The sequence below is a fragment of the Salmo trutta genome, chromosome 34, assembly GCF_901001165.1.
Source record: "Salmo trutta chromosome 34, fSalTru1.1, whole genome shotgun sequence".
Classification (NCBI taxonomy): Eukaryota; Metazoa; Chordata; class Actinopteri; order Salmoniformes; family Salmonidae; genus Salmo; species Salmo trutta.
In genome coordinates this window covers 3,597,223-3,611,194 of record NC_042990.1, presented here as the reverse complement: position 1 = coordinate 3,611,194, position 13,972 = coordinate 3,597,223, and positions in this window count along the sequence as shown.

Here is a 13,972-nt window from a genome sequence, read left to right as displayed (position 1 = left end):
CCGCGCCGGAGATACCCAACTCGGAGAGGGTGGAGAGGAGGATCTGATGGTTCACAGTATCAAAGGCAGCAGATAGGTCTAGAAGGATGAGAGCAGAGGAGAGAGAGTTAGCTTTAGCAGTGCGGAGAGCCTCCGTGACACAGAGAAGAGCAGTCTCAGTTGAATGCCCAGTCTTGAAACCTGACTGATTAGGATCAAGAAGGTCATTCTGAGAGAGATAGCAGGAGAGCTGGCCAAGGACGGCAGGTTCAAGAGTTTTGGAGAGAAAAGAAAGGGATACTGGTCTGTAGTTGTTGACATCGGAGGGATCGAGTGTAGGTTTTTTCAGAAGGGGTGCAACTCTCGCTCTCTTGAAGACGGAAGGAACGTAGCCAGCGGTCAAGGATGAGTTGATGAGCGAGTTGAGGTAGGGGAGAAGGTCTCCGGAAATGGTTAATGTTATAATCATATAACATTAACCTCTCTGGGCTAGGTGGCACCAAATCGTCCCACCTACGTAACAGCCAGTTGAATCCTGTGGCGCGATTTTCAAAACCTTTGAAATGCTATTACTTCAATTTCTCAAACATATGACTATTTTACAGCTATTTAAAGACAAGACTTTCGTTAATCTAACCACACTGTCCGATTTCAAAAAGGCTTTACAACGAAAGCAAAACATTAGATTATGTCAGCAGAGTACCCAGCCAGAAATAATCAGACACCCATTTTTCAAGCTAGCATATAATGTCACAAAAACCCAGAAGACAGCTAAATGCAGCACTAACCTTTGATGATCTTCATCAGATGACACACCTAGGACATTATGTTATACAATACATGCATGTCTGTTCAATCAAGTTCATATTTATATCAAAAAACAGCTTTTTACATTAGCATGTGACGTTCAGAAAAAGCATACCCCCCGCAAACTTCCGGGGAATTTACTAACAATTTACTAAATTACTCACGATAAACGTTCACAAAAAGCATAAAAATAATTTTAAGAATTATAGATACAGAACTCCTCTATGCACTCGATATGTCCGATTTTAAAATAGCTTTTCGGATGAAGCACATTTTGCAATATTCTAAGTACATAGCCCAGCCATCACTGGCTAGCTATTTAGACACAGGGCAAGTTTAGCCTTCACCAAAATCATATTTACTATAAGAAAAATGGTTTTACCTTTCCTGTTCTTCGTCAGAATGCACTCCCAGGACTTCTACTTCAATAACAAATGTAGGTTTGGTCCCAAATAATCCATCGTTATGTTCCATCAGCGACGTTTTGTTCGTGAGTTCTAGACACTACCCCAATGGTAAATCACGGTCTTGCGCATGGCGCGACAAAAAAATTCTAAATATTCCATTACCGTACTTCGAAGCATGTCAACCGCTGTTTAAAATCAATTTTTATGCAATATATCTCGTAGAAAAGCGATAATATTCCGACCGGGAATCTGCCTGTCTGTAAAAAGAGGGAAAAACAGAAAAGCGGGGGCGGGCAGTGCTCGAGCCTAAGCCCTTTGTCCTCTGATAGACGGCCGGATAAAAAAAACGTACCCAATTTAAACTGGTTACTACTCTTTCCCAGAAACGAGAATATGCATATTATTAGTAGATTTGGATAGAAAACACTCTGAAGTTTCTAAAACTGTTTGAATGGTGTCTGAGTATAACAGAACTCATATGGCAGGCAAAAACCTGAGAAGATTCCAAGCAGGAAGTGGCCTGTCTGCGAATTTCTAGTCCCTTTCGAAACTACAGTATCTCTGGGGTTACGTGGCACTTTAAAAGGCTTCCATTGGCTGTCTAAAGCCTTCAGAAAGTGGATTGAGGCGTCTCCTGTCTCTGGGCAGAGTATGGTAGCTCAGTTTGTCAGTGGTCTGCCTGGTGACTAAGAGACTGGATATGCGCAGTCCCGCGACCATGCTGTTTTTTCTTTTCCTTTTTAATGAATACACTATTGTCCGGTTGGAATATTATCGCTATTTTACGAGAAAAATACCATAAAAATGTATTTTAAACAGTGTTTGACATGCTTCTAAGTACGGTAAAGGAACATTTAGAATTTTTTTGTCTCGAAATGCGCTCGCGCGTTACCCTTTGGATAGTGACCTGAACGCACAAACAAAACGGAGGTATTTGGACATAACTATGGATTATTTGGAACATAAACAACATTTCTTGTGGAAGTAGCAGTCCTGGGAGTGCATTCAGACGAAGATCAGGAAAGGTAATACAATTTTTCTAATAGTAATTCTGAGTTTAATGAGCCCCGAAGTTGGCGGGTGTCTGAATAGCTAGCCGTGATGGCTGAGCTATCTACTCAGAATATTGCAATATGTGCTTAAGCCGAAAAGCTATTTTAAAATCTGACATAGCGATTGCATAAAGGAGTTCTGTATCTATAATTCTTAAAATAATTGTTATGTATTTTGTCAACGTTTATGATGAGTAATTTTGTAAATTCACCGGAAGTTTTGGGTGGGAATGCTAGTTCTGAACATCACATGCCAATGTAAAAAGCTGTTTTTGGTTATAAATATGAACTTGATTGAACAAAACATGCATGTATTGTATGACATAATGTCCTCGGAGTGTCATCTGATCATCAAAGGTTAGTGCTTAATTTAGCTGTGTTTTGGGTTAATGTGACATATATGCTTGCTTGGAAAATGGCTGTGTGATTATTTGTGGCTATGTACTCTCCTAACATAATCTAATGTTTTGCTTTCGTTGTAAAGCCTTTTTGAAATCGGACAATGTGGTTAGATTAACCTCTCTGGGCCAGTGGGACGTTAGCGTCCCACCCTAGTCAACAGCCAGTGGAATCTCGTGGCGCGAAATACAAATACCTCAAAAATGCTATAACTTCAATTTCTCAAACATATGACTATTTTATACCATTTGAAAGATAAGACTCGTTAATCCAACAACGTTGTCCGATTTCAAAAAGGCTTTACAGCGAAAGCAAAACATTAGATTGGCAATCGCGCTCTTGCGACTCCTTGTGGCCGGTCGCCTGAAAGCTGATTTCGGTCGTCAGCTGGACGGTGTTTCCTCCGACACATATGTGCTTCCGGGTTAAGCGAGCAGTGTGTCAAGAAGCAGTGCGGCTTGACAGGGCCGTGTTTCGGAGGATGCATGGCTCTCGACCTTTGCCTCTCCAGAGTCCGTAAGGGGGGTTGTAGCGATGGGACAAGACTGAAACTACCAATTGGATATCACGAAAAAGGAGTAAAAGCATTTTAAAAAGACGTCAACGCATTCATACTTCTTGCGCTTCACGGAGTAGTGCAGAGCTTTTGTCAAGGGAGTGAGTTTGTGTTTTCTACAGGATGTACCGCCCCACTTAACTTCTTGGGGCTATTTGGGACGTTAGCGTGCCACCCGTGGCGCACCCTATCAACAGCAGGTGCATTTCAAGAGCGGCAAATTTGAAACCAAATAAATGTCAAAATTCAAATTTCTCAAACATACAACTAACTTACACCCTTTGAAAGATAAACATCTCCTTAAACTAACCATGTTGTCCGATTTCAAAAAGGTTTTACGGGGAAAGCATAAAGTTAGTTTATGTTAGGAGAGTACATTGACAATAGCTGTGTGTAATGTATTGTCGATTCAAAGACAGGCGTCACCAAAACCATAAAATCAGCTAAAATTATGCACTAACCTTTTACAATCTCCATCAGATGACACTCCTAGGACATTATGTTAGACAATGCATGCATTTTTAGTTCTATCAAGTTCATATTTATATCTAAAAACAGCGTTTTACTATGGCGTTGATGTTCAGGAAATCGTTTCCCTCCAATACCGGCAGTCAAGTCATGACAACACAATATAATTAATTAATATTAGAAAACATTGGTAAAATATTATATTGTCATTCAAAGAATTATAGATTTACATCTCTTGAACGCAATGGACTTGCCAGATTTAAAATTAACCTTACTGGGAAATCACACTTTGCAATAATCTGAGCACTGCGCCCAGAAAAATACGCATTGCGATACAGACTAACCGCCATGTTGGAGAGATCTAAAATCGAAAATACTATGTAAATAATCCATTACCTTTGATTCTCTTCATCAGATGTCACTTCCAAAGAATCCCAGGTCCATAACGAATGTAGTTTTGTTCAAAAAAGCTCATCATTTATGTCCAAACACCTCCGTGTTGTTAGCACATGATCTAAGCCAGCCGGACTTCACTTCACGAACGGAAAAAATATATTTACGTTCGTTCAAACATGTCAAACGTTGTATCGCATAAATCATTAGGGCCTTTTTTAACCAGAACATGAATAAAATTCAAGGCGGACCATTGGGTTCTCTTTTAAAACGTTGCGGAATGAGAGGACCCACCATCAACTCGCGCGCAAGGTGTCTAATGGGCCATCACAGTTCCAAGGCTCTTCTTCAGTCAGATCTCAGAGTAGAAGACTCAAAACACTTTGTAAAGGCTGGGGACATCTTGTGGAAGCAATAGGAAGTGCCAAAATATTCCTCAGCCCCTTTGTTTTTCAATGGCAAAGGCTTAAAGTCAATTCAACACATCAGGTATCCACTTCCTGTCAGAATCTGTCTCAGGGTTTTGCCTGCCAAATGAGTTCTGTTATACTCACAGACACCATTCAAACAGTTTTAGAAACTTTAGGGTGTTTTCTATCCATATATAATAAGTATATGCATATTGTAGTTACTGGGTAGGATTAGTAACCAGATTAAATCGGGTACATTTTTTTATCCAGCCGTGAAAATACTGCCCCTTATATCCTAACAGGTTAACGATAACCAATCATGCTACAACATTTGTGAGGCGCATGGCAATGCAGTACAAGAGCTCGGTATGGCCTCTGCATGCCTCTGGAAGCTCCGCAATTGCGTCAAACCCTCCATATGGAGCCTCCAACCACCTTTTCCAATCAAGCGTAAGTAAACTGGCTTTTAGTCTAGACCTCCACGATGGATTAGTTCACTGAGATGGGCGCACAACTAAAACAATCTCGGTTGACCAAAAGCCAAACAACCAAACAATCGACTGGTCGACTAATTAGAGTCAGCCCTAATATACATACTGTACCAGTCAAAAGTTTGGACACACCTACCCATTCCATGGTTTATCTTTATTTTTACTATTTTCTATATTGTAGAATAATAGTGAAGACATCAAAACTATGAAATAACATATGGAATCATGTAGTAACCAAAAAAGTGTTAAACTAATCTAAATATATTTTAGATTCTTCAAAGTTGCCTTGATGACAGCTTTTCACACTCTTGCCATTCTCTCAACCAGCTTAATGAGGTAGTCACCTGGAATGTATTTCATTTAACAGGTGTGCCTGGTTAAACTTTAATTTGTGGAATTTCTTTCCTCCTTAATGCATTTGAGCCAATCAGTTGTGTTGTGACAAGGTAGGGGTGGTATACAGAAGATAGCCCTATTTGGTAAAAGACCAAGTCCATATTATGGCAAGAACAGCTCAAATAAGCAAACATAAACGACAGTCCATCATTTCTTTAAGACATGAAGGCCAGTCAATGCGGAGAATTTCAAGGACTTTGAACGTTTCTTGAAGTACAGTTGCATAAACCATCAAGCGCTATGATGAAACTGGGTCTCATGAGGACCGCCACTTAACAAAGAGTTTCAGTGGGTGGCAAGGAATAAGTTATCCCTAAATATTTCTAAAACTAAAAGCATTGTATTTGGGACAAATCATTCACTAAATCCTAACTAAACAAACTAAATATTGTAATAAATAATGTGGAAATTGAGCAAATTGAGATGACTATACTGCTTGGATTAACCCTGGATTGTAAACTGTCATGGTCAAAACATATTGATACAACAGTAGCTAAGATGGGGAAAAGTATGTCCATAATAAAGCACTGCTCTGCCTTCTTAACCCCTGTGCGGCCTCCAGCGAAAAATCCTATCGCCATTAGCATAACAAAATGTACACATTTTTTTTTTCAATTTTTTTTCAAATTATATCGTTTTATAGATACACCTCTCCTGAATCGAACCACGTTGTCCGATTTCAAAAAGGCTTTACAGCAAAAGCAAAACATTAGATTATGTTAGAGGAGTATATCGTAAAAGTAGCCACATAGCCATTTTCCGACCAACCACATGCATCACAAATAACCAAAAAACAGCTAAATGCAGCACTAACCTTTGACAATCTTCATCAGATGACACACCTAGGACATCATGTTACACAATACATGCATTCTTTTGTTCGATAAAGTTCATATTTATATATCAAAACAGCATTTTACGTCGGTGCGTAACGTTGACTAACTATTTTCCCTCAAATGCATCCGATGAAACAGCGCTACAATTTACTAAATTACTATTCGAAAACATTTTTAAAATGTAATATTGTCATTCTAAGATTTATAGATGAATATCTCTTGAAAGCACCTGTAATGCCAGATTTAAAAAGAACTTTACTGGGTAATCACACTTTGCGATTAAAGGGGATGCGATACTCAGAACAATAGGCTAGCAATACTGGTCGGCGCCATCTTGGAACAATCGCATATCAAATCTAGTCTTGTATACTATCGTCAATAATCCCTTACCTTTGATTATCTTCATCCTTAGGCACTTCCAGGAATCCCAGGTCCACAACAAATGTATTTTCGTTCGAAAAAGTTCATCCTTTATGTTCCATTAGCTTGTTGTTGTTAGCGCGTTCTGAAGGCTGCACCAAAAGTTCCGACGTGCGCGGGGCTACTCTTTCAACAAAATGCATTTTTTTCTTATTTAGGTTCGTTCAAACATGTCAAACGTTGTATAACATAAATCTTTAGGGCCTTGTTCAACTAGAGCTCCAATAAGATTTGAGGGGGACGATTGCATTGTGTTTCAAAACGTTTCGAAATGGGAGGGTAGCTAGGGGCGCCGGCGTCATAATGGTGATGGCCCTCTCCGTGTGACCACGTTCCACAGCGTGTCATTGTGTCAGTTTTCACAGTAGGAGACTCAAATCACTTTGTAAAGACTGGGGACATCTAGTGGAAGCAATCGGAAGTGCTCAATGAACCATAGCTCACGGTGTGATTAATAGGCAACGTGATGAAGTTGAGTTCGCAATTCAGAATTCCACTTCCTGTTTCGATCTGTCTCGGGGTTTTAACTGCCATATGAGTTCTGTTATACTCACAGACACCATTCAAACAGTTTTAGAAACTTTAGGGTGTTTTCTATCCACAAGTATTAATTCTATTTATATCCTAGCTTCTGAGTTTGAGTAGTAGGCCGTTTAAAATGGGCACGAATTTCTTTCAAAATGCGCTGTGGCGCCACCTATTCTAGGCGACCGTCAAGAGGTTTTAACAACACTATCATCAAGGCGAGTCCTACAGGCCCTAGTTTTGTCGTACCTTGACTACTGTTCAGTCGTCTGGTCAGGTGCCACAAAGAAAGATTCAGGAAAATCGCAGTTAGCTCAGAACAGGGCAGCACGGCTGGCCCTTGGATGTACACAGAGATCTAATATTAGTAATATGCATGGTACTGACATGGTGAATGCACCGAGCTGTCTGTTTGAACTACTCGGGCACCCATGCATACCCCACAAGACATGCCACAAGAGGTCTCTTCACAGTTCCCAGATACAGAACAAACTATGGGAGGCGCACAGTACTACAGCGACCCACAGATAAGGGGTCAAGACAAAACAAGAAGAGAGGAAGGGGCTGGGGGATCTGTGAACCATAGAGAAAGTGACAATATATATCAGCTGGATTTACCGTGTATGACCAGGACTGTTTGGACTTACCTGGGGGCTCCTCTCCCTGTTCGGGCGGCGCTTGGCAGTCGTCGTTGCCGGCCTACTAGCTGCCACCGATCCATTTTTCCTTTTCGTTTGTGTCTGTCTGTTTTATCACAGCTGTGTTCATTTAGTTGATTTCGATGGGTTTATTTACACCCCGCTGCCTGCTAGTCTTTGTGCGGGACTGTTCAGTGTTATTTTTGTTAGGGGTGCGTGTATGCACCACAGGGTTTTCTTTGCTCACGGTAATGTTACCATTTTGATTTATTCGTCTAGGAGTAGAAGTTTTTGCGTTTCTTCCCTGTGTGTGGCGACTTCGTTTCAGCGTGTTTTCCCACAAGTTGTTGTTTGTTTGGGACTCCTTGAATAAACGATTGTGCCACTGGGACTTCCTTGCTCTCCTGCTCCTGATTCCTGCACCTCCCTCCTACTAGGAGGTACGTAACACCCGGGGGAAAAGATTTTTACCTTGTCAGCTCCGGAATTCAATCCAGCAACCTTTGAGTTACTGGCTCAATGTTCCTACCCACCAGGCTACCTACCTGCCGCCCATTCTTATTGATGTGTCAGGATGTTGTATACAGTGCGCAAACATTGTTTATCTGTTATTAAAACAATGTTATCCCCTTCCTTTAAATTCAAGGCATACAACTGAGACATATGGGACTTTTGTGATAAGAAGAGATAATGGTGCTGGATCGAATCCCCGAGCTGACAAGGCAAAAATCTGTAATTCTGCCCCTGAACAAGGCAGTTAACCCACTGTTCCTAGGCTGTCATTGTAAATAAGAATATGTTCTTAACTGTACCAGGACATACACCTTTTAAATATGGAAAACCATGCCTTAATGAATGGTAAAAAACGGTCCCTTCGTTATCGGCCTTTACTTCACTCAACCCAGACCTAGAACCTGTCACTTTCCACCTTGACAAATATAAAATGTGTCTCTATGCATTTTTTTCCCCAGTTCCCAGATCCTTGGTTATAATGTGCACCGAAATGACAGTATTGTTTTACAAAACATGGGTTTATCACTTGAGGGAGTGTCAATATCATTGGTAGGTTTTGTGGGTTTTGACACTCTTACGTAGGTGTCATAACTAGTCATAAAATAACTCAATATATGACACAACCGGTCTAAATATATGTGTCATGGCAGTGATATGACCTTGTCAACTTTTATGACAAAGCCAACAAAGGTGTCATAGCAGACTGAACACAGCGGTGCAGAATACCTCAAGATAAAAACGTAATTTTCAATATCTGTAAGTTTGACTAAATATTAGCGCTGCACTCCACATATTCGTGTGAAATAACCTTCAATCTGGATAACAATACCAAACAAACAATAAGCAAGAAAAGTATTAACCGATATCACCAATACAATCAACACCTTAACATGTCAGAGTAAGCATGGAGAACCAATCCCCAAAAGAAAACGAGACTCTTTGACAGACAGACGATTTCTGCTTTTTTATGACACAATGCAAATGTTCGGGTAGCCATTTGATTACCTGTTCAGGAGTCTTATGGCTTGGGGGTAAAAGCTGTTGAGAAGCCTTTTGGTCCTAGACTTGGCGCTCCGGTACCGCTTGCCATGCGATAGCAGAGAGAACAGTTTATGGCTGTAGTCCACAATCATCTCCTTTGTCTTGATTACGTTGAGGGATAGGTTGTTATTCTGGCACCACCCGGCCAGGTCTGACCTCCTCCCTATAAGCTGTCTCGTCATTGTCGGTGATCAGGCCTACGGACGTGAGTGCTACGGGTCTGTAGTCAGTTAGGCAGGTTACCCTAGTGTTCCTGGGCACAGGGTCTATGGTGGTCCACTTGAAACATGTTGGTACTACAGACTCAATCAGGGACATGTTGAAAATGTCAGTGAAGACACCAGCCAGTTGGTCAGCACATGCCCGGAGCACACGTCCTGGTAATCCGCCTGGCCCAGCGGCCTTGTGAATGTTGACATGTTTAAATGTCTCACTCTGAACATTTTACACGCCCTAGCAGAGCTGGTTAGGCTGTTTTTATGTTACCCAAAGCGTTGGTGACTGCAACTGTGCTTCTGGCAACAATTTAATTAGCCTTTTTATGCCAACGTTTAACATCTTTGGGCTAGGGGGCAGTATTTTGACGTTCGGATGAAAAGAGTGCCCAAAGTAAACTACCTGTTACTCAGGCCCAGAAGCTAGGATATGCATATAATTGGTAGATTTGAATAGAAAACACTAAGGTTTTAAAACTGTTAAAATAATGTCTGTGAGTATAACAGAACTGATATGGCAGGCAAAACCCCGAGGACAAACAAAGAATTCAGCCTACCTCTGTTTCCGATGGCTGTCATGTTTATTATGAGGCGAAATCCTCCCAGATTGCAGTTCCTAGGGCTTCCACTAGATGTCAGTCTTTAGAAAGAGTTTCAGGCTTGTTTTTGGAAAAATAAGCTCGAATTTGTAGTTTTTCTAAGTGGCTCCCATTTTGGCTGTAGTGTTTTCATGCGCGTGAATGAGAGCGCGTTCTTTGTTGTTTATCGCCGGTAAAGACAATAACGATTCTCCGTCTTTAATTTGATCATTTATTTACGTATTAGGGTACCTGAGGTTTGATTATGAACGTTGTTTGACTTGTTTGGAGAAGTTTATTGGTAACATTTGGTATGCATTTTGAAGGAGGGAAACCGGTGGATTATTGAATGAAGCGCACCAGCTAAACTGAGTTTTTGGGGATATAAAGAAGGAATTTATCGAACAAAAGGACCATTTGTGATGTTGCTGGGACCTTTTGGAGTGCCAACAGAAGAAGATCTTCAAAAGGTAAGGCATTTATTATATCGCTATTTCTGACTTTCGTGGCGCACCTGCCTGGTTGAAAAATGTTTTTCATGCTTTTGTATGCGGGGCGCTGTCCTCAGACAATCACATGGTGTTTTTTCGCCGTAAAGCCTTTTTGAAATCTGACACAGCGGCTGGATTAACAAGAAGTTAAGCTTTATTTTGATGTATGACACTTGTATTTTCATGAATGTTAAATATTTATATTTCTGTAATTTGAATTTCGCGCTCTGCAATTTCACCGGATGTTGTCGAGGTGGGTTGCTAGCAGAATGCCTGCGCCAGAAAGGTTAATGACACCGGACATATTCAATGGGTGTTGAGGGTTTGTAAATTATTCTGCGCTCTGGCACACTCAGATGAGAGTGCTCTGAAATTGGAGTAGATAGCCAGAGCGAATTTACCAGTTACATCTTTTGACAGTCGTTGCAGTGACATCATGAACATTCTATTGAAATGGTTACTTGCATAGTGAAGTATTTTGTTTAGACATATAGCTAGCTAACTAAACAATGAATCATAACCCCAACTCATAACATTACTACCCTGCATGAATCTGCAGGTAACTAACCAACCAGGCTCAATGTTAGCTAACTAACATTAGGCTATAACTAGCAATGCAAATGGCTCTGAGATACGAATAATATAACTACACAGATCATACATGTAATGTTAGCTAGCGAGCCAGCCAGCTAACATTAGCTAGCTAGCTAACAGTACACTTTAACTTAAAATGAAAACGACATTCTGACCAATCTAGAAACATGTAATATCTGAAAATGTAGCTAGCTAGACTATCTTACCCGTATACATTGATGGACGCTTCTCCCTCTCTGTCACGGATGCCATGGTTTCCCTTAGTTTGAGACAGGTGTTTTATAAAATAGCCTTCTGTGTGTTCTCTTTTTGACTCCGTCTGCATATTTGGAATTAAACGCCAGAAGTTTCTCCATCTCCTTAGATATTCTACTCTAATTCCACGGATTTTCAAAACTTAATCCTCCAGAAAGTGTAGCTGAACACTTTTGTGATATTTTTCAAAAAGACAGAAAGGATTACTTACACATACTGACCAGCTCATGTTATAGACAGAAGCGTGCTACATGGCAGACCAATCCAAACTCATCTCTCGACATGTCCAGCTCATCCATTATCTCAGCCAATCATGGCTAGCGGAAAGGTTCCTGTCTTTTTCTGTAGCTAAACCAACTAGGCTCGTAATTTAACAATTGTATTTGTATTTACAGATGGCATACAGGTTTTATTAAGGCACATAAAAGTTCACATGTTCCAGAAGGCATTTCTGCCCAAAAACGCATTTTGATTAAAAAAAAGTTTACGTTCAAATGGCTCTCCTGTGAAATAGTGATGCACGACATACGTCTAGTTTCCTGAAATGAGTCACATATGGTGTATAGGAAGTAACGACAGAGAATGTTTGAAGATGCACATCAGTAATAAGGGAGATTACCGAGTGTGTTTGGGAATAGGTGAATGTGGATTTGAGTCGTGTGAGTGTGGAAAGGCGGCTTGAAATTTGAATAATACGCTGATTGATTGAAATAAAATGTAGCTATTAAGTACAAGCTGTGAGCTGAGTTTTTCAATCTAACACGGAACCCAAACCAGCTGCGCACATGCGCCATCGTGCATAAATGTCTTTTGTCCCCACACACCAAACGCGATCATGACACGCAGGGTAAAATAATTTGGGGACAGGTCGAATAGCATTAAACATTTATGGAAATTTAGCTAGCTAGCTTGCTGTTGCTAGCTAATTTGTCCTAGGATATAAACATTGACTTGTTATTTTATCTGAAATGCACAAGGTCCTCTACTCCACCAATGAATCCTCACATAAAACGGTCAACCGAATCGTTTCTAGTCATCTCTCCTCCTTCCAGGCTTTTTCTTCTCTTCACTTTGTATTGCGATTGGCAACTTTCATAAATTACGTGCATTACCGTCACCGACATATTTAATCTTTCAGTCACCCACGTGGGTATAACCAATGAGGAGATGGCATGTGGGTACCTGCTTCTATAAACCAATGAGGAGATTGGAGAGGCAGGACTTGCAGTGAGATCTGCGTCAGAAATAGAACTGACTTCTATTTTAGCCCTTGGCAACTCAGATGCTTGTTGGCGCTCGCGAGCAGTGTGGGTGCAATAACTGAATAATATAGATTTCTACATTTATTTTGCAATGCTCACGCATGTGACACGAGCGGTGTAGTCAGCCTGTAACGTTATCTATGGTTCTATTATCTAGGGGTTCTGTCTGCCACTGCCCATCGTAGTCTGGGACTACTAGCATGAGTGTTATTGAGCACAGGGTGTTTTATTTGTAAAGGAAGTAGCGGCAAGAGAACCGTTGAAGATACATAGGATGTAATAATAGAAAAGTCTACATGGTCTTAACCACTGATAATAGCACGAGGTGTTATTGTTATTGTAGGCATTTTGGAATCGTTGAAGATGCATATGGGGTGGTGTGATGTAAATACCTACACTTGTGGTTGAGTGTGGAGCAAAGGGGGTTGAGTGTGTGTGTGTGTGTGTGTGTATGTATCCCACATCTGTTGCAAGGGGGTAAGGATGTTAGGGACAATATAGGAGGAACCACAATCATTGTTTGCTAAAAAAATAATTGCTTGTGTCAGATGATTCTAGGAGTGGTGGTTGGAGTCAGGCGCAGAGAGCAGAGGTAAAGTATACGGTCTTTATTTTCTCCGGCAACAAACTGGTCACGCCAAAACAGAAGGGCGCGTAATAATAATGACCAACCCAAAACACAGGGCAAAATGGTCCGAAGAGAGAAATAAGACGTCAGCCAGCACAAAACACAAAAAATACAAAAGCATCCAAAATACAACCAGCGAATCAACTACATTCACAGGCCCACCGTCCTGAGTGGACAACAAACAATCCCGCACAAAATCCCAACTGAAAACACACATTAAATAAGTCCCCACTAATGACATACACAAAACAGGTGCGGAACAGACAGACAAACTAAACGAAACTGAAACAACGATCGGTGGCAGCTAATAGGCCGGCGACGACGACCGGCGAGCGCCGCCCGACCGAGGAGGGGCGCCACTTTCGTTGGATCCTGTGACAGTACCCCTCCCCAGCCGCGCGCCGACGCCGGCCTCGGGGACGGCCCGGAGGGCGAGGCGCCGACGGTGGAAGTCCAACAGCATAGGGGGGTCCAGAATGTCCGCCCCCGGAACCCAGCACCTCTCCTCCGGACCGTACCCCTCCCAGTCCACGAGGTACTGCAGGCCCCCTACCCGACGTCGGGAGTCCAGGATGGCTCGGACTGTGTACGCCGGGCTCCCCCCGATGTCCAGGGGGG